The 19,533-nt window shown below is 36.3% G+C and overlaps 1 long non-coding RNA gene across 2 annotated transcripts; it reads left to right on the forward strand.

Moving 5' to 3' along the window:
- Positions 1 to 5,819: 5,819 nt before the first annotated feature.
- Positions 5,820 to 13,874, forward strand: LOC139133906 (uncharacterized). Of its 2 annotated transcripts, none has more exons than XR_011552674.1 (4): positions 5,820 to 5,834; positions 9,865 to 10,130; positions 12,592 to 12,787; positions 12,997 to 13,874. It is a non-coding gene; the product is annotated as an uncharacterized lncRNA (long non-coding RNA). The 2 variants fall into 2 exon arrangements; XR_011552675.1 differs by lacking the exon at positions 5,820 to 5,834 and adding an exon at positions 9,392 to 9,406.
- Positions 13,875 to 19,533: the final 5,659 nt, after the last annotated feature.

Below are 19,533 nucleotides of genomic sequence, written 5' to 3' on the forward strand. Positions count from 1 at the left end.
TTAAGTTGCCCACGCGGAAATAGTTGAAAAATGCAAGATTAATTGAATAATAGAATTTGTCACTATACAAATTTACCAAACGAAAAGGATTTGTGTACCAATGATATAAAAACAGGCATTGATCGCTGAAGTTACATGGGCTGAATGGAAGAAAATGTTTTTTATTAACATTGCATGACACATGAATATTAATCAGTCTTTAATTAGAGTACACAAAGCAAGACAAATAGTTTTGAAAATGGACAAACAATATGCATTTTTCAAATAACACCATACAATGCTATAGAAAGAACAAAGCCAGGAAGTTACACAATAACTAAAATAAAGTTATAGAAATCAAAAATCTAAAGTATTCATAGATCACGTGATACACTTTCTAAGCTCTGTTTGCCTTCCATGTTCGTCAGCAATGGCATTCGGTTGCCATTGGCATTTCGTCAAAAAAAGTCGGATACACTACGAAAGTAAGTTAATGCTCAGATCTATTAAGACTGCTTTATTAAATATACAGTCTTAACAACAGTTCCCTTTATATATTCATGGATTCTTTCCAGAAATTAGCAAAGCTGAATAATCTGCATATAAAAACAATTTACACGTCATAGCATATTTTATATCATGAACATGGTGTCTTTGTTATGCTAGATTTCATGTAACAGTGGTGAAAGTAAGACCGATAGGTAATTTATTAACAACTTCTTGACAAGGAATAGATTTCGCATCCATTTTCTGACAAAAATCTGTTCTTTTAATCCCAAGTAATGCTAACTTTCGATGATTTTTTTTCATTATTGTTATTTTCACACGAAGTCTCTACATACGTTCATTTCACGTGAGATACATTCATTTCATGTAACATCCTTTTTTTCCATTCAACTTGATCAAGTTATAAAATGATCGTTGTGGGTAAAAGGGCAAAATATCATAAATTTAAGGTGTGACACTATTACTCGTATACAGATATAGCATGTTTTGTGGGGGAAAATTGTCAATAATTTGCCCGATAGACTCCATGTATTATGATGTGATATTTTTGGATGAAGCACTCTATCAGCCACATCTTGCCTTCTTATAGTTGCACAAAATATTGTGACCCTCCCTCAAATGTATGAAATACTATATCTCTTCAAAAAATGCTTGCGTGATAAATTGTGACTGTCCCTCCGAAAACACCAGCCCTTCCCTACCTAATTTGTCCCTAACTTACATAACAATCAAACCAAGTGTTATGTAAATTAGCTGATACTGGTTCAGTTATTCCTTGGGAGAATATTGCAGTGGTTGGAGGGCAGGTCAAATTTTAGAATGTCGGGTAAGGATGAGGGTCATATTTTAGACAGAAGAGTAGGGGATGGCCACCTTTCACGGGACAGGTGTTCGTGGAATTCCCCAGGCCCACCCCTGTAATTACTGAAGGCAACTCTCGTTTCGTTTCTTTCTAACGATACACGAAAGTTTACGCCGATTTTTATGGGACAAAAATTTAACCTATAAGCTCTTAGTATGCCATTTCATCTGTTATAATATTAAGATGTTCAAAATTTTCGATATTCAGCAGAAATTCGACAAATGCTTTTCCTTATTTTTACTCTATCCGCAGATCCGATTAAAGATATTTCCGTTTACTGTGCTGGAGGCGTAAAAAGTTGTAAAAGTTAAAATCAGCCCGTGAAAGACAGGAATCCCGTCTGAAACACCACAGCTATGGACCCAAAACTACTTCATTCTGAACATTTTCATATGTGTTTCCTTGTCAATGCCTACACACAGTCAGGGTAATATGGAATAATCAAAGTAAAACTTAAGTTGCCCACGCGGAAATAGTTGAAAAATGCAAGATTAATTGAATGATAGAATTTGTCACCATACAAATTTACCAAACGAAAAGGATTTGTGTACCTATGATATAAAAACAGGCATTCATCGCTGAAGTTACATGGGCTGAATGGAAGACCAAAATATTTTTATTAACATTGCATGACACATGAATATTTATCAGTCTTTAATTAGAGTACACAAAGCAAGACAAATAGTTTTGAAAATGGACAAACAATATGCATTTTTCAAGTAACACCATACAATGCTATAGAAAGAACAAACCTCAGGAAGTTACACAACAACTATAATAAAGTTATAGAAATCTAAAATCTAAAGTCTTCATAGATCACGTGATACACCATCTAAGCTCGGTTTTCCTTTTATGTTCGTCAGCAGTGGCAGTCGGTTGCTTGTCAAAAAAAGTCGGATACACTACGAAAGTAAGTTAATGCTCGGATCTATTAAGACTGCTTTATTAAATATACAGTCTTAACAACAGTTCCCTTTATATATTCTTGGATTCTTGCCAGAAATTAACAAAGCTTAATCATCTGCATATAAAAACAATTTACACGTCATAGCATATTTTATATCATGAACATGGTGTCTTTGTTATGCTAGATTTCATGTAACAGTGGTGAAAGTAAGACCGATAGGTAATTTATTAACAACTTCTTGACAAGGGATAGATTTCGCATCCATTTTCTGACAAAAATCTGTTCTTTTAATCCCAAGTAATGCTAACTTTCGATGATTTTTTTTCATTATTGTTATTTTCACACGAAGTCTCTACATACGTTCATTTCACGTGAGCTACATTCATTTCATGTAACATCCTTTGTTTCCATTCAACTTGATCAAGTTATAAATGATCGTTGTGGGTAAAAGGGCAAAATATCATAAATTTAAGGTGTGACACTATTACTCGTATACAGATATAGCATGTTTTGTGGGGGAAAATTGTCAATAATTTGCCTGATAGACTCCATGTATTATGATGTGATATTTTTGGATGAAGCACTATATCAGCCACATCTTGCCTTCTTATAGTTGCACAAAATATTGTGACCCTCCCTCAAATGTATGAAATACTATATCTCTTCAAATATGCTTGCGTGATAAATTGTGACTGTCCCTCCAAAACACCAGCCCTTCCCTACCTAATTTTCCCCTAACTTACATCAAACCAAGTGTTATGTAAATTAGCTGATACTGGTTCAGTTATTCCTTGGGAGAATATTGCAGTGGTTGGAGGGCAGGTCAAATTTTAGAATGTCGGATAAGGATGAGGGTCATATTTTAGACAGAAGGATAGGGGATGGCCACCTTTCACGGGACAGGTGGTTCGTGGAATTCCCCAGGCCCACCCCTGTAATTACTGAAGGCAACTCTCGTTTCGTTTCTTTCTAACGATACACGAAAGTTTACGCCGATTTTTATGGGACAAAAACTTAACCTATAAGCTCTTAGTATGCCATTTCATTGGTTATAATATTAAGATGTTCAAAATTTTCGATATTCAGCAGAAATTCAAATGCTTTCCCTTATTTTTACTCGATCCGCAGATCCGATTAAAGATACTTCCCTTTACTGTGTTGGAGGCGTAAAAAGTCGTAAAAGTTAAAATCAGCCCGTGAAAGACAGGAATCCCGTCTGAAAACACCACAGCTATAGACCCAAAACTACCTCATGCCGTACATTTTCATATGTGTTTCCTTGCCAATGCCAAAACACAGTCAGGGTAATATTGAATAATCAAAGTAAAACTTAAGTTGCCCACGCGGAAATAGTTGAAAAATGCAAGATTAATTGAATAATAGAATTTGTCACTATACAAATTTACCAAACGAAAAGGATTTGTGTACCAATGATATAACAACAGGCATTGATCGCTGAAGTTACATGGGCTGAATGGAAGACCAAAATGTTTTTATTAACATTGCATGACACATGAATATTAATCAGTCTTTAATTAGAGTACACAAAGCAAGACAAATAGTTTTGAAAATGGACAAACAATATGCATTTTTCAAATAACACCATACAATGCTATAGAAAGAACAAAGCCAGGAAGTTACACAATAACTAAAATAAAGTTATAGAAATCAAAAATCTAAAGTCTTCATAGATCACGTGATACACTTTCTAAGCTCTGTTTGCCTTTCATGTTCGTCAGCAATGGCATTCGGTTGCCATTGGCATTTCGTCAAAAAAAGTCGGATACACTACGAAAGTAAGTTAATGCTCAGATCTATTAAGACTGCTTTATTAAATATACAGTCTTAACACAGTTCCCTTTATATATTCTTGGATTCTTGCCAGAAATTAGCAAAGCTGAATCATCTGCATATAAAAACAATTTACACGTCATAGCATATTTTATATCATGAACATGGTGTCTTTGTTATGCTAGATTTCATGTAACAGTGGTGAAAGTAAGACCGATAGGTAATTTATTAACAACTTCTTGACAAGGGATAGATTTCGCATCCATTTTCTGACAAAAATCTGTTCTTTTAATCCCAAGTAATGCTAACTTTCGATGATTTTTTTTCATTATTGTTATTTTCACACGAAGTCTCTACATACGTTCATTTCACGTGAGATACATTCATTTCATGTAACATCCTTTGTTTCCATTCAACTTGATCAAGTTATAAAATGATCGTTGTGGGTAAAAGGGCAAAATATCATAAATTTAAGGTGTGACACTATTACTCGTATACAGATATAGCATGTTTTGTGGGGGAAAATTGTCAATAATTTGCCCGATAGACTCCATGTATTATGATATGATATTTTTTGATGAAGCACTATATCATCCACATCTTGCCTTCTTATAGTTGCACAAAATATTGTGACCCTCCCTCAAATGTATGAAATACTATATCTCTTCAAATATGCTTGCGTGATAAATTGTGACTGTCCCTCCAAAACACCAGCCCTTCCCTACCTAATTTTCCCCTAACTTACATCAAACCAAGTGTTATGTAAATTAGCTGATACTGGTTCAGTTATTCCTTGGGAGAATATTGCAGTGGTTGGAGGGCAGGTCAAATTTTAGAATGTCGGATAAGGATGAGGGTCATATTTTAGACAGAAGGATAGGGGATGGCCACCTTTCACGGGACAGGTGTTCGTGGAATTCCCCAGGCACACCCCTGTAATTACTGAAGGCAACTCTCGTTTCGTTTCTTTCTAACGATACACGAAAGTTTACGCCGTTTTTTATGGGACAAAAATTTAACCTATAAGCTCTTAGTATGCCATTTCATCTGTTATAATATTAAGATGTTCAAAATTTTCGATATTCAGCAGAAATTCAAATGCTTTCCCTTATTTTTACTCGATCCGCAGATCCGATTAAAGATATTTCCATTTACTGTGTTGGAGGCGTAAAAAGTCGTAAAAGTTAAAATCAGCCCATGAAAGACAGGAATCCCGTCTGAAAACACCACAGCTATAGACCCAAAACTACCTCATGCCGTACATTTTCATATGTGTTTCCTTGCCAATGCCAAAACACAGTCAGGGTAATATGGAATAATCAAAGTAAAACTTAAGTTGCCCAAGCGAATATAGTTGAAAAATGCAAGATTAATTGAATAATAGAATTTGTCACTATACAAATTTACCAAACGAAAAGGATTTGTGTACCAATGATATAAAAACAGGCATTGATCGCTGAAGTTACATGGGCTGAATGGAAGACCAAAATATTTTTATTAACATTGCATGACACATGAATATTTATCAGTCTTTAATTAGAGTACACAAAGCAAGACAAATAGTTTTGAAAATGGACAAACAATATGCATTTTTCAAGTAACACCATACAATGCTATAGAAAGAACAAACCTCAGGAAGTTACACAACAACTATAATAAAGTTATAGAAATCTAAAATCTAAAGTCTTCATAGATCACGTGATACACCATCTAAGCTCGGTTTTCCTTTTATGTTCGTCAGCAGTGGCAGTCGGTTGCTTGTCAAAAAAAGTCGGATACACTACGAAAGTAAGTTAATGCTCGGATCTATTAAGACTGCTTTATTAAATATACAGTCTTAACAACAGTTCCCTTTATATATTCTTGGATTCTTGCCAGAAATTAACAAAGCTTAATCATCTGCATATAAAAACAATTTACACGTCATAGCATATTTTATATCATGAACATGGTGTCTTTGTTATGCTAGATTTCATGTAACAGTGGTGAAAGTAAGACCGATAGGTAATTTATTAACAACTTCTTGACAAGGGATAGATTTCGCATCCATTTTCTGACAAAAATCTGTTCTTTTAATCCCAAGTAATGCTAACTTTCGATGATTTTTTTTCATTATTGTTATTTTCACACGAAGTCTCTACATACGTTCATTTCACGTGAGCTACATTCATTTCATGTAACATCCTTTGTTTCCATTCAACTTGATCAAGTTATAAAATGATCGTTGTGGGTAAAAGGGCAAAATATCATAAATTTAAGGTGTGACACTATTACTCGTATACAGATATAGCATGTTTTGTGGGGGAAAATTGTCAATAATTTGCCTGATAGACTCCATGTATTATGATGTGATATTTTTGGATGAAGCACTATATCAGCCACATCTTGCCTTCTTATAGTTGCACAAAATATTGTGACCCTCCCTCAAATGTATGAAATACTATATCTCTTCAAATATGCTTGCGTGATAATTGTGACTGTCCCTCCAAAACACCAGCCCTTCCCTACCTAATTTTCCCCTAACTTACATCAAACCAAGTGTTATGTAAATTAGCTGATACGGTTCAGTTATTCCTTGGGAGAATATTGCAGTGGTTGGAGGGCAGGTCAAATTTTAGAATGTCGGATAAGGATGAGGGTCATATTTTAGACAGAAGGATAGGGGATGGCCACCTTTCACGGGACAGGTGTTCGTGGAATTCCCCAGGCCCACCCCTGTAATTACTGAAGGCAACTCTCGTTTCGTTTCTTTCTAACGATACACGAAAGTTTACGCCGTTTTTTATGGGACAAAAACTTAACCTATAAGCTCTTAGTATGCCATTTCATTGGTTATAATATTAAGATGTTCAAAATTTTCGATATTCAGCAGAAATTCAAATGCTTTCCCTTATTTTTACTCGATCCGCAGATCCGATTACAGATACTTCCCTTTACTGTGTTGGAGGCGTAAAAAGTCGTAAAAGTTAAAATCAGCCCGTGAAAGACAGGAATCCCGTCTGAAAACACCACAGCTATAGACCCAAAACTACCTCATGCCGTACATTTTCATATGTGTTTCCTTGCCAATGCCAAAACACAGTCAGGGTAATATTGAATAATCAAAGTAAAACTTAAGTTGCCCACGCGGAAATAGTTGAAAAATGCAAGATTAATTGAATAATAGAATTTGTCACCATACAAATTTACCAAACGAAAAGGATTTGTGTACCAATGATATACAACAGGCATTGATCGCTGAAGTTACATGGGCTGAATGGAAGACCAAAATGTTTTTATTAACATTGCATGACACATGAATATTAATCAGTCTTTAATTAGAGTACACAAAGCAAGACAAATAGTTTTGAAAATGGACAAACAATATGCATTTTTCAAATAACACCATACAATGCTATAGAAAGAACAAAGCCAGGAAGTTACACAATAACTAAAATAAAGTTATAGAAATCAAAAATCTAAAGTCTTCATAGATCACGTGATACACTTTCTAAGCTCTGTTTGCCTTTCATGTTCGTCAGCAATGGCATTCGGTTGCCATTGGCATTTCGTCAAAAAAAGTCGGATACACTACGAAAGTAAGTTAATGCTCAGATCTATTAAGACTGCTTTATTAAATATACAGTCTTAACAACAGTTCCCTTTATATATTCTTGGATTCTTGCCAGAAATTAGCAAAGCTGAATCATCTGCATATAAAAACAATTTACACGTCATAGCATATTTTATATCATGAACATGGTGTCTTTGTTATGCTAGATTTCATGTAACAGTGGTGAAAGTAAGACCGATAGGTAATTTATTAACAACTTCTTGACAAGGGATAGATTTCGCATCCATTTTCTGACAAAAATCTGTTCTTTTAATCCCAAGTAATGCTAACTTTCGATGATTTTTTTTCATTATTGTTATTTTCACACGAAGTCTCTACATACGTTCATTTCACGTGAGATACATTCATTTCATGTAACATCCTTTGTTTCCATTCAACTTGATCAAGTTATAAATGATCGTTGTGGGTAAAAGGGCAAAATATCATAAATTTAAGGTGTGACACTATTACTCGTATACAGATATAGCATGTTTTGTGGGGGAAAATTGTCAATAATTTGCCCGATAGACTCCATGTATTATGATATGATATTTTTTGATGAAGCACTATATCATCCACATCTTGCCTTCTTATAGTTGCACAAAATATTGTGACCCTCCCTCAAATGTATGAAATACTATATCTCTTCAAATATGCTTGCGTGATAAATTGTGACTGTCCCTCCAAAACACCAGCCCTTCCCTACCTAATTTTCCCCTAACTTACATCAAACCAAGTGTTATGTAAATTAGCTGATACTGGTTCAGTTATTCCTTGGGAGAATATTGCAGTGGTTGGAGGGCAGGTCAAATTTTAGAATGTCGGATAAGGATGAGGGTCATATTTTAGACAGAAGGATAGGGGATGGCCACCTTTCACGGGACAGGTGTTCGTGGAATTCCCCAGGCCCACCCCTGTAATTACTGAAGGCAACTCTCGTTTCGTTTCTTTCTAACGATACACGAAAGTTTACGCCGTTTTTTATGGGACAAAAATTTAACCTATAAGCTCTTAGTATGCCATTTCATTGGTTATAATATTAAGATGTTCAAAATTTTCGATATTCAGCAGAAATTCAAATGCTTTCCCTTATTTTTACTCGATCCGCAGATCCGATTAAAGATATTTCCATTTACTGTGTTGGAGGCGTAAAAAGTCGTAAAAGTTAAAATCAGCCCGTGAAAGACAGGAATCCCGTCTGAGAACACCACAGCTATAGACCCATAACTACCTCATGCCGTACATTTTCATATGTGTTTCCTTGCCAATGCCAAAACACAGTCAGGGTAATATGGAATAATCAAAGTAAAACTTAAGTTGCCCACGCAGAAATAGTTGAAAAATGCAAGATTAATTGAATAATAGAATTTGTCACTATACAAATTTACCAAACGAAGAGTATTTGTGTACCTATGATATACAAACAGGCATTGATCGCTGAAGTTACATGGGCTGAATGGAAGACCAAAATATTTTTATTAACATTGCATGACACATGAATATTAATCAGTCTTTAATTAGAGTACACAAAGCAAGACAAATAGTTTTGAAAATGGACAAACAATATGCATTTTTCAAGTAACACCATACAATGCTATAGAAAGAACAAACCCCAGGAAGTTACACAACAACTATAATAAAGTTATAGAAATCTAAAATCTAAAGTCTTCATAGATCACGTGATACACCATCTAAGCTCGGTTTTCCTTTTATGTTCGTCAGCAGTGGCAGTCGGTTGCTTGTCAAAAAAGTCGGATACACTACGAAAGTAAGTTAATGCTCAGATCTATTTCTATATCTCTTTATTAAATATACAGTCTTAACAACAGTTCCATTTATGTATTCTTGGATTCTTGCCTGAAATTAACAAAGCTGAATAATCTGCATAGAAAAACAATTTACACGTCACAGCACATTTCAAATCAGTTATGGTGTCTTTGTTATGCCAGATTACATGTAACAATGGTGAAAGTAAGACCGATAGGTAATTTATTCACAACTTATTGACAAGGGATAGATTTCGCATCCATTTTCTGAGACAAATCTGTTCTTTAAAGCCAAGGTAATGCTAAGTTTCGATGACTTTTTTCATTATGTTTATTTTATAAATCAATTGCAACTTCTTATTCTACTCCCCCAAGAATGCAGAGATACCCACTATTTAGCTTGTCAACTTATCGTTCAAATGTGCAAAATGCCTTTTTATTGTTTATATTTTAATTGTAGTCCGGAAGACGTCACTTTTCAACAAGAACAATGCAGTTTATAGGGGATGAGGTAACAAGCCGGATACTGTGTATATCAATATTCTTTGGGGAGGAGACGATGGAATTATGGTTCACATTCTGTGGAGTACAATTGAGTATTATGTAAGGTCCTATAGTGCTTCCTTTATCTTGACAACAAGTGGTACATTCAATTCAGAAGTTCACTGCAAAATTACCCATCGGTGCAGTCTCTCACAGCTTCAAGTGAAAAGCCGCAGGAGATCGGTAAGTAACTTTGGAATTCAATAATCGACTTTCGATGGGATTCGAACTCAGTCACCTAGTGAAAACATCACAGTCAAAACTGTTCGGCCGGTGGTTCAATAACCGACTGAAGTTCTTACATTTTTTTCTGACTCGTCCCCTCCACTTGCTCTACAGTTCATGAAGCACTCGCACTCATATACTCGCCATCACGCATTGTACACACAAGCTTTAGCGAAGCAATGAATACATCATTTAAGTGGGCGAAAGACTGCTTCGGGGACAATTTTGTCCGCCAGTAGAGCTATCAACCCAGTAGCTCGACAATTTTTAACTTGAACTCATTCAATTTCAACGTCGTCCTCAAGTGTGACACTTTCATATATATCGTCGTTTTCATTCGTCTGTTCCAAATAGATAGTATTCTTAAAGTTGGATGTCAATCTGGGAATGAGGTCTTGTTGCAATGACTTTTCGCTTACAGAGAAGTACACATACTCAGGTCGTTAGGTCGTTTTAATTTTAAAAATATGAACCACAGAGCGTAGCCAGGACGTTGTCGATCGATTCTGTTGCCTTGAACGTTTAAAGCCCGGCGCGAAATGGACCGGGATCCGGATTAATGCCAATGCCAAGTTTGGGTGGGCGTTTTGGGGCTTGGCTCTGCATAATGAGTCTGTTGGTAACGGTTGCTATCGTTTGCATTATCTCCGTAATCTGTTTGGTCTCAAATCACGCTCGGACTATAGATACAGCCTTCGCAATACGCAAAAGAAAAAAGATAGAAGGAAAAAATATCAATTTCATCAAACAGGAGCTTGCTGGGTTGATCTACTGAAGTTTTTGCTGAGTTGATTTACTGAAGTTTCGGGATCATGTCATCGTTCGAGAATGATTTGGCTACTGACCGCCATATCTACATACGGAATTGGCGCCGTACGTAGTGGAAATAATCATAAAGAACGTAATAAACATAAACATTAAAAATAATCCGAAGCTGGCAATTTCGTATGTTGAAATCACGAATTACCGATCTGAACATTGACTGAGAAACACGGTCAGGAAAATGGTAGGAAATACGTGAACGACGCGACGTCATGACCGATCGCTAAAATAAAAAAATAAAGTAAGTTCACTACATCACGGAAGGATCGAGATTTCCATGAATTTTGCGTACCATGATATCTGTAAGCGATTGCAGTCGGCAACTCGGTTGCCGGTTGCTTTGACGGTGACCCCGGACAACTCATCACGAGTTATGTTTATTTTCGGAGCAATGGGATGAACCACGGACTGGGTTCATAGATATCTTCGTTATTGAAAAAATTAAAGTCCAACCTTTGTCGAAATCTTACGATGTAGTGCCAACTCAATGAGCCGATCTCGGACACACGTATCCTCTTAGGCCTAAGCCTTTCAAAGAAGATCGGGTGATGACGCTCACTTGCTCACCTTGAACTGATAAATACAACGACTGTAGCGTACCGTATTTTCGGCCGTAGATTTGGAAGGCTGTTTAAAAAAGTGGCTCTCTTTGACTGACTGTAATAAATTGATCATGGAGGCTACCGCCATGCTTTGATGTTTAGTTGTTTTCGATGTCATTGTCAATGCAAACTATGGACTCTGCCTACAGTTTTGTATAATACAGTGTACGCATTTTTCGCAAGATTATATCGTACCGGTACTGACTTATCTCTTGCTAAGTCACATCCGGAAAGGGGTTTACTTTCGCGATGTCATTGCATCATAAACGCTTGTTAGTAAAATAGTTTATGACAACCACGAAGTTTTCATCCTGTGTGCACGCCAATATACATGTAACTCTAAGCGTACAAATGGTTTATTTATGTTCTCGTATGCACAGCAAATGTTTGACCAGTTTACACCTCTGCGCGTCACTGAATGATTGACAATTGTTTGAATCAAGGAACTACTGTTCCCTAGGGACCATTTCCTTTGTTACGAAAGCGATTTTTCCCCTAATCGTCGTAACTTTTAAATTCTTTGTGAAACTTTGCGTATACCTGTATGGCCTACGTGTTTATGAAACAGTCTATGTTTATGGTATGCCAATAATGTTTGTTTGAGAATCGCTTCGGCTGATTTTCACGGAGCGGTCTACCTTGCTATTGCCAGTTGTGACTCAAGCGCCATGAATTTTCGATGAGTTAGGGGTCTTTTACACCCCGCACCGGGCTTTAACATTTCTGTGTACTGCGGTAAAACGTTATGCCGGCGAAGTATTATATAGGCATAGAAAAGTGTATGTGTGCATGTATTGTCTATTGCTTTAGCTGCATCTAATGCTCAGTTTCCTCAATAATTATATTCATATATGCAAAGCGCAGTCAATATCATTGTTAAGAAAATCATTGAAAAATTCTACCTGTACATGATAAAACTGTCAAAGATACTTTGAACATAGAGCTAAAATGCTGCCCATCCTAATTCATATATTGTTTTGCCTGTCTTTGATCAGATTTGTTTGCTAAACTCTTGATCGAAGAATCTTTAATGATGGAGAGGACCAGATTGGCATTACTTTTGTGTTCGGTTTTGTTGATGAGTCTCCTGATAAGCGACTCCGAAGGTTGGCGGAGAAGAAGAAGAAGGAGAGTTGAACTTGGGACCCCTAGCCCTGAGGATGAAGACGATGATGTTATCGACGAGATGATGTAAGTACACAGTTTCTGAAATTATAATAATTGATCAAGACAAATGAAGTTTAAATAAATGACATACACTACGATCGATACGATTAATACCTTTCAGACTCATGACAATACTGATGTTGTTCACTGTGAAGTCAATTTACTGCCCCGTGGATATATGCACTCTCACAAAATAGACATCTGAAACACAATATATTCCATTATTTTGACAGAGAAGAGCTGCGAGAAAAAAAGGAAGAAAGAGAAATGGAACGGGAATTAATCGACAGAGTGTTTGAAGAAATCTTAGAGGAAAAATAAGAGGAAAACCAAAAATAGGAACAGTGGAGAAACCTGGGATTGGAAAGTCCTTGTAGTCCTTATAGTCCTTATATTTAACCGATAGTGAAATTTAATGGTGTTGTGGTATCGTAATTATCGCCGTTTTAATAGACTGTATTTTGATATTAATAGCTGGGCTCGTCATTTGCCGACATTCTTGTACAGAGAATCTTCAACTTCTTTGTATATTTCTTGCCTTGTTATAACTCAAAATTAACTGTTTGATAAATTTCGTCGATATTATTGAAAAACATATGTATAATAAGAAAATGGATAACACTTGCCGCGTTTGCTGAAGACCTTGCATTTCTTTTATATCATTTACTCAATTATCTACATAACATTCTACTACGTCATAATTAATCAGCTATAGTACATGACACTTCAGTATCACCAAGCATATAGGGTGAGAAATCAAAGTAAAACCTAAGTTGCCAAGGCGGTAATAGTTGCAAAATATAAGATTAATTGAATAATAGAATTTGTCACCATACAAATTTACCAAACGAAAAGGATTTGTGTACATATGATATAAAAGCAGGCATTGATCGCTGAAGTTACGTGGGCTGAATGGAAGACCAAAATATTTTTATTAACATTGCATGACACATGAATATTAATCAGTCTTTTATTAGAGTATACAAAGCAAGACAAATAGTTTTTCAAATGGACAAACAATATGCAGTTTTCAAGTAACACCATACAATGCCAAAGAAAGAACAGACTCAGGAAGTTACACAACAAGTAGAATAAAGTTATAGAAATCTAACCTTGTGAAGTGAAACTTTTGAATTTCGTGTTGTGACATGAATGATTCCTGATGGGTTGTTTTGTTGGACTGTTATGCATCGCGAATTGTGTAGGGGTAATGACATGATTAGATCAACGTAAGTGAATTTGGTATGACTGACAGCAAAAGTTTGTCAATTCTATGCCTGTGTGTCAAATTTTCCAGTTGTTTTGTCTGAAAAGGCATCTTCTTGAATCATGAATCTCACTGGCCGTGAACCGTTTATGTGTTGAATGCTACAAATGAAAATGAAAGCCCGGGAAAACGGAGAATGAAGGGCTGTATACTATTTACATTTGTGTGCATGTAAAATCCGAATCGTTTAAAGTATAAAATTTGTCAAGTCATGGCGTGTTGTCTTTATTGTCTGGCCCAACACCGTTACGCTAAAATTACCAGGAGAACACTCACTAGATGTAGATTTATTCATTAAAGTGATTTATGACATCACTAATACAGAGTAAACTGATTCCAAGTCATACAATAGTGTGAGTATTATTGTAATATTGTATCACATTGTTGAGCTATATAAAATCGATCCATTCAGGTGCTAGAATCTGCATGCTGAAGCCCGGGGCCGAAACTGAACGGAACGGAACATGCAAGCATAACCTTAATGTAAAATGTGGCACAACGGATCAGACGATGTTCGATCAATTTCCACCGTTATCTCTCACTCCCCTCCTGGTGGAAAACATTGACGTGTGCATCACAAGGATTAACAAAACGCGGTAAAACCTCGCTTTCATTTCCCATATTTGCAGGAATTCGAACAGCAACACAGTTTGACAGAACTATTGGATCAAAGTGAGAATAATCATAAAGCCTTTTGGCCACAAAGTCTTATCAAGTCATGCGTTAAGGTAGTATGCATCTCGAAAGTGAAAGACTTAAACCTTTGCTCTAACTTTCCTCAAGGAATCTTTCAATCATTCTTTTTCAAAATCAAGAATAAAAATAAGGGGTCACAGTGCAAATTTTGGTATTAGAGAAACAAATCTTCTCTTTTCTTCGCGCCGTAGTCGTCAGCGCGTGCAATTATGTTGCAAATTTGAGCTGCATTTTACTCAAGGGTGATTTTGGAAGTGATAAACGGTCAATGTCGCTGGACCGATATTAGAAATTCAAAATGGCCGCCATCCCTGTGTTAACTCTATGGAGAAAAATAAAATGTTCGAATTTCGAAGAACTAAGCCCGTGAAAAGTTTTCTTTCACCAAGAGCTTTAAAATGAACCCCCACATGGGGTATATCAGAAGAGAATTGTAAAAGTTTTAGAGTCCGAATGTCTGTCCCCGAGGTGCGTTCTACCTTAACAAAGTCTGTATTAGCATAGACAGTAGAGATGGGAAGACTACTGTCTATGGTTTTAGGTGATGTTCGCACAGTGAGATCACACAATCCTATTTCAAAATCAGGCTATTAGGCCGAACAAAAGAAATTGTGCTGTTCTGATTTCCTGACCAACCACCTGCCGACCCTAAACTTTTTAGAGCTACGTAGACACGGAAGCAAAAAAAAAGAAGAAAGAAAAACCAGTAAATTCACGCGTTCGTTACTTGGTATTTGATGTTTGCTTGAACGAGGATGTCTTTGTTATTTTCCCTTTTATATGTATGATACATTTTTCTGGAAATGTTGTGGCCAGTGTTTGACAGCCCTGAACCCCTGCAAAATGTATATTTAAAAATAAAAATATTTAGGAAAAAATTCCTGCCGACCTACCCTACCCTCTTTTTGAAAACCATGTTATCGGAACAGCACAATTTATTTATTATTATTGTTATTATTATTATTTTGGCCTTACATGCAAAATACGAAACAAATGAAAATTGTTACGAACAACTATCGACAACTTCACAATCTTGCACGACCATACATACATCTGAACACAGTGGCGATATACGGCACCGTTCAGGCCTCCTGACCATGCATGGTGTCCGAAAGTATCGATCCGCTACAGAGTTGTGGTTCATTCGTGAATGTTCATGACCCCGGGGCCGCTATCCGTATTTTGATGCTTTCAGTGATGATTTACAGATGTCAGATAAATGTATCAAAGTCAAGTTCATGTAGCTGAAAAATCTTGTGGTCGGTAGATTTTAGATAATAACGGTCAGAGGCAAAAAATCTGGCCGGGGCTTCTCCGAATTCAGTCAGCTTTACTCAGAAAAAAAAAGCTAGTCTCTATAGTTACAATGCAAATTTTGGCCTTGACGTGGTCAGTATTCCATTCAGCGCCAGACAGAGACTACGAATTGAACTTTCTCTCTAGCCTCTACTCGAGCAATCACAAAATTACTGTGTGTGTTGATTTTGCGCATTCAACCATCGCTCAGTCGTGTATTACGTACTGTCGTGTTGAACATTGCAGCTTTCGAAATAGTGAACACTTGCAGCATGGACGTCTTTTCTACGTTTATGATTAAGGCTCTATGGATGGTTTAGTATTGCTGTTTATTTTATTTTACGCACGGGGTTATTAGCTTGCTTGTAAATTTCGTCTGAAAAACGCGATCACGGTAAAACCAAAAGTTTCGTTAGAGTAAAGGCTTACTCTCCGTTCACTAAAATGCCAGTATCGATGTTTTTGCTGCTTGGGGTTTTATATGAGGTGAAAAATTTTCAATGTTGTCGGCCTTTTGATGTCGATTAAACAAGTAACTATTAAACTATGAAACTGGCCGCTAGGGCTTTGTTTTGGTGTATGCGGTTGTTGCTATGTGACATGTAGCTGGTTTGCCAATGTGGGTTTCGCGTTCATCACACGTCCTAGCTGTAGACGACAGATTGCCAAAGTATATAACTTCAATTTCACTATTACTTCACCAATGCGACCATCTAACGTTTTATTCATTCGATTCACTCTTTTATAAGTCCGCGGAGATTTAGCAACTCAAATTCTGCGTGTCTGATATCAAAACGTAGCAGCAATAAAAAAATCGAATTACGAACACGATAACATATATAAGAGTCGAAGATTAAGCGCGAGCTGGTGAACGCGAACCGAGCACACAACTTCTTGTGATGCAACTGTGTTTACGTCGACAAAATAAAATAACATTAAAAAACATCATTTAAAGTGGTAAACTGGACAGGAGAGAGAGAGAGAGAGAGAGAGAGAGAGAGAGAGAGAGAGAGAGAGAGAGAGAGATGAACTGGTAACGCTATCGTTTCTTTCTCACGTTGATTTACATATTACAAAGATACCAGAAAAAGCCGATCGACTTTTTGCACTGAACACTGAAACGTAAACATTTAAACGAAATAGCACAAACTCACTTTTGGAGCCTTCGGCAATCTATCAAGCGGTATAAAGCAAAATCTGTATTGAGAAAAGGGTTAAAGAGACATTTTCGTTCTAGCGAAAACATCAACGGCAACGGTATAAAAATCGCATTTTGCAGAAGTTATCGGAGTTATCTATGCTTACTTTATTTGCAGTCCTGTGATAAGACATGACACCCTACACTTTGAAAAAAGGCATATAATAACTAATCTGCTGGATGTCCACGACATATCACTGTATGGTCCTCAAAGAAAGCTAGGTAGGCCTAATACACTGTCATAGTCTTACCGATCACGGCTATCACGTAACCATGTCAGCGTTGGATCAAATCTCTTCATCTGTTCTGTTCACGACAACGCTGACTGCTTGCGCACTTGATGTTGCACGTGAAATAGGGCTGGACCGTTTTTGTACTATGAGGTGGGGTTTTTAATACTGTATAATTTTTTGTCTCCATAGGACATTGCCACCAAGGTAGTGGACTACCCACGGACTATTCAAAATTAGCCATGGCATAGAATTATATGTAGAAATGTCAAAAAACATACTTGTTCAATTTCCTGAAACTTTCACAAATGATTCATTGAGAGATGCTTTATTGAAAAAAAATTACGATCCCATCATGCTTGATTTTTAGAGAACGTGATGATTCCTCTGGAAAGCCGCTGATGCAAATATGCTGACTTAGCACTTTTTTCCACAAGTTTTAATATATTAAATACATGAAATCGTTGTTATTGGATCAGTAACTTCATATCTGTTGTTTATATCGGAAATACTACATGTAGTGATTAAATAACAATATTTTGTACGTTGCAGAGCAACGAGTAAAATACAAAATAAGGTCTATCGACGAACTTTCTGCACAATCGTATCCCAAACTAAACTTGGTCGCATTTTCTTTGATGTCACCAGTCACGACAAACACAAGAGAGATGACAAGGATGACACTGCACTGCGAGTCCAGGGTGACATGCGAAAAAATAATCTGATTCTGATTGTTTCTGATTCTAGTCCGTAGTCAAGAATCATATTTCGGCACCAGATAAGATACCCGGTTCAGAGGGCTGTTGGGAAGGGGAGGGGAATCACATTTTACAAACTTGACCTAGGGGGAGGGTCACATTTTACATGGCAAAGTTAATGAGTTAATAATGAATGCAAAGTCTTAATGAGTTGCATAAAAAATTCACAACATTAGGGGTGGACCATTTGATATCGGGGGGGGGGGGTCTGGAAGATTGACGAGGGCTAGCATTATTATTTTTTACCTGATCCATTGTACATTTTTTCACTCTGTGATTTCTGACAACTATTTTTTGCACTTCTTATTTTGGTAGTATTTTTTTCTAACAACATATGATTAAAGTCCTTTGCTGCACATGGATTAAAAAAGTCCTTTGCTGCACATGGATTATGCCATTTATTAGATAATCATCATTAATCAGTTGGACGTAATACTTGTACATATGTTCAAATGTTTATACCTCGGGAACTGAGTGTAAATTCTGGTGATAAAATAAATGAACACGATCTGAGGAAAGATGGCATATCTTCATCAAAGGTGTCTATCTGTAACTACCTTGAACATCTCAAAAAAACAATTTCAAAGATGATCAGCTGAATTTGCCATAGAATAATTTAAAAAACATCCTCTTTTTAAGTCATCTTATGACCTTGTCTCTGGGTGGCCTAATTATAAATACACTTGAAAATTCAAAGCAGTATTCAATATTGAAATTTAAAGCTCCAATAGCTGTGAATTTTAAGCATTATTTTCATGATTTTATTTTTAAACCAAAGTTGGTTTGTGTAAATGTGCTAACTGAAGGAAAAGCATCGAAGTATCACTGCTCGCTGATTTGGACCATGCCTACGCACTTTAACAGGTTAAATAGTACATGGGTGCCACACTCATAGAATGACGTCCCAATAGAAAAGTACAAAAATGCATTATTTCCAGAGCATAATTGTGATAATAAGTAAACACACATGATGCCATTTACTTGAATACACAACACATGATGGACAACATTTTACTGTTGTAATCTTTATTATCTTTGTCACACGATTACTGAGTTTTTGAAAATGCAGGAAATCTAAACTTATGTGACAGCATTTGAATTTACATACCACTTTCAACACTTATGACAGCGTTATACACTTTTTCAGTCTTTAATGGGTTTCTTCAATGAAAACTCTTGGAAAACAGGATATTTTGAATTCTGTTTACTACACATTCTCAGCCATACAATGGGGCTTTCGGTTTCTCAGTCCTCTTTACAGTTTCTCTTTATTCTGAACTATGCCCATCAGAGGTATGTATTAAAATGAAAATTTAATCTGTGAA

The sequence above is a fragment of the Ptychodera flava genome, chromosome 1 (genome assembly GCF_041260155.1).
Source record: "Ptychodera flava strain L36383 chromosome 1, AS_Pfla_20210202, whole genome shotgun sequence".
In the NCBI taxonomy this organism is placed as follows: domain Eukaryota; kingdom Metazoa; phylum Hemichordata; class Enteropneusta; family Ptychoderidae; genus Ptychodera; species Ptychodera flava.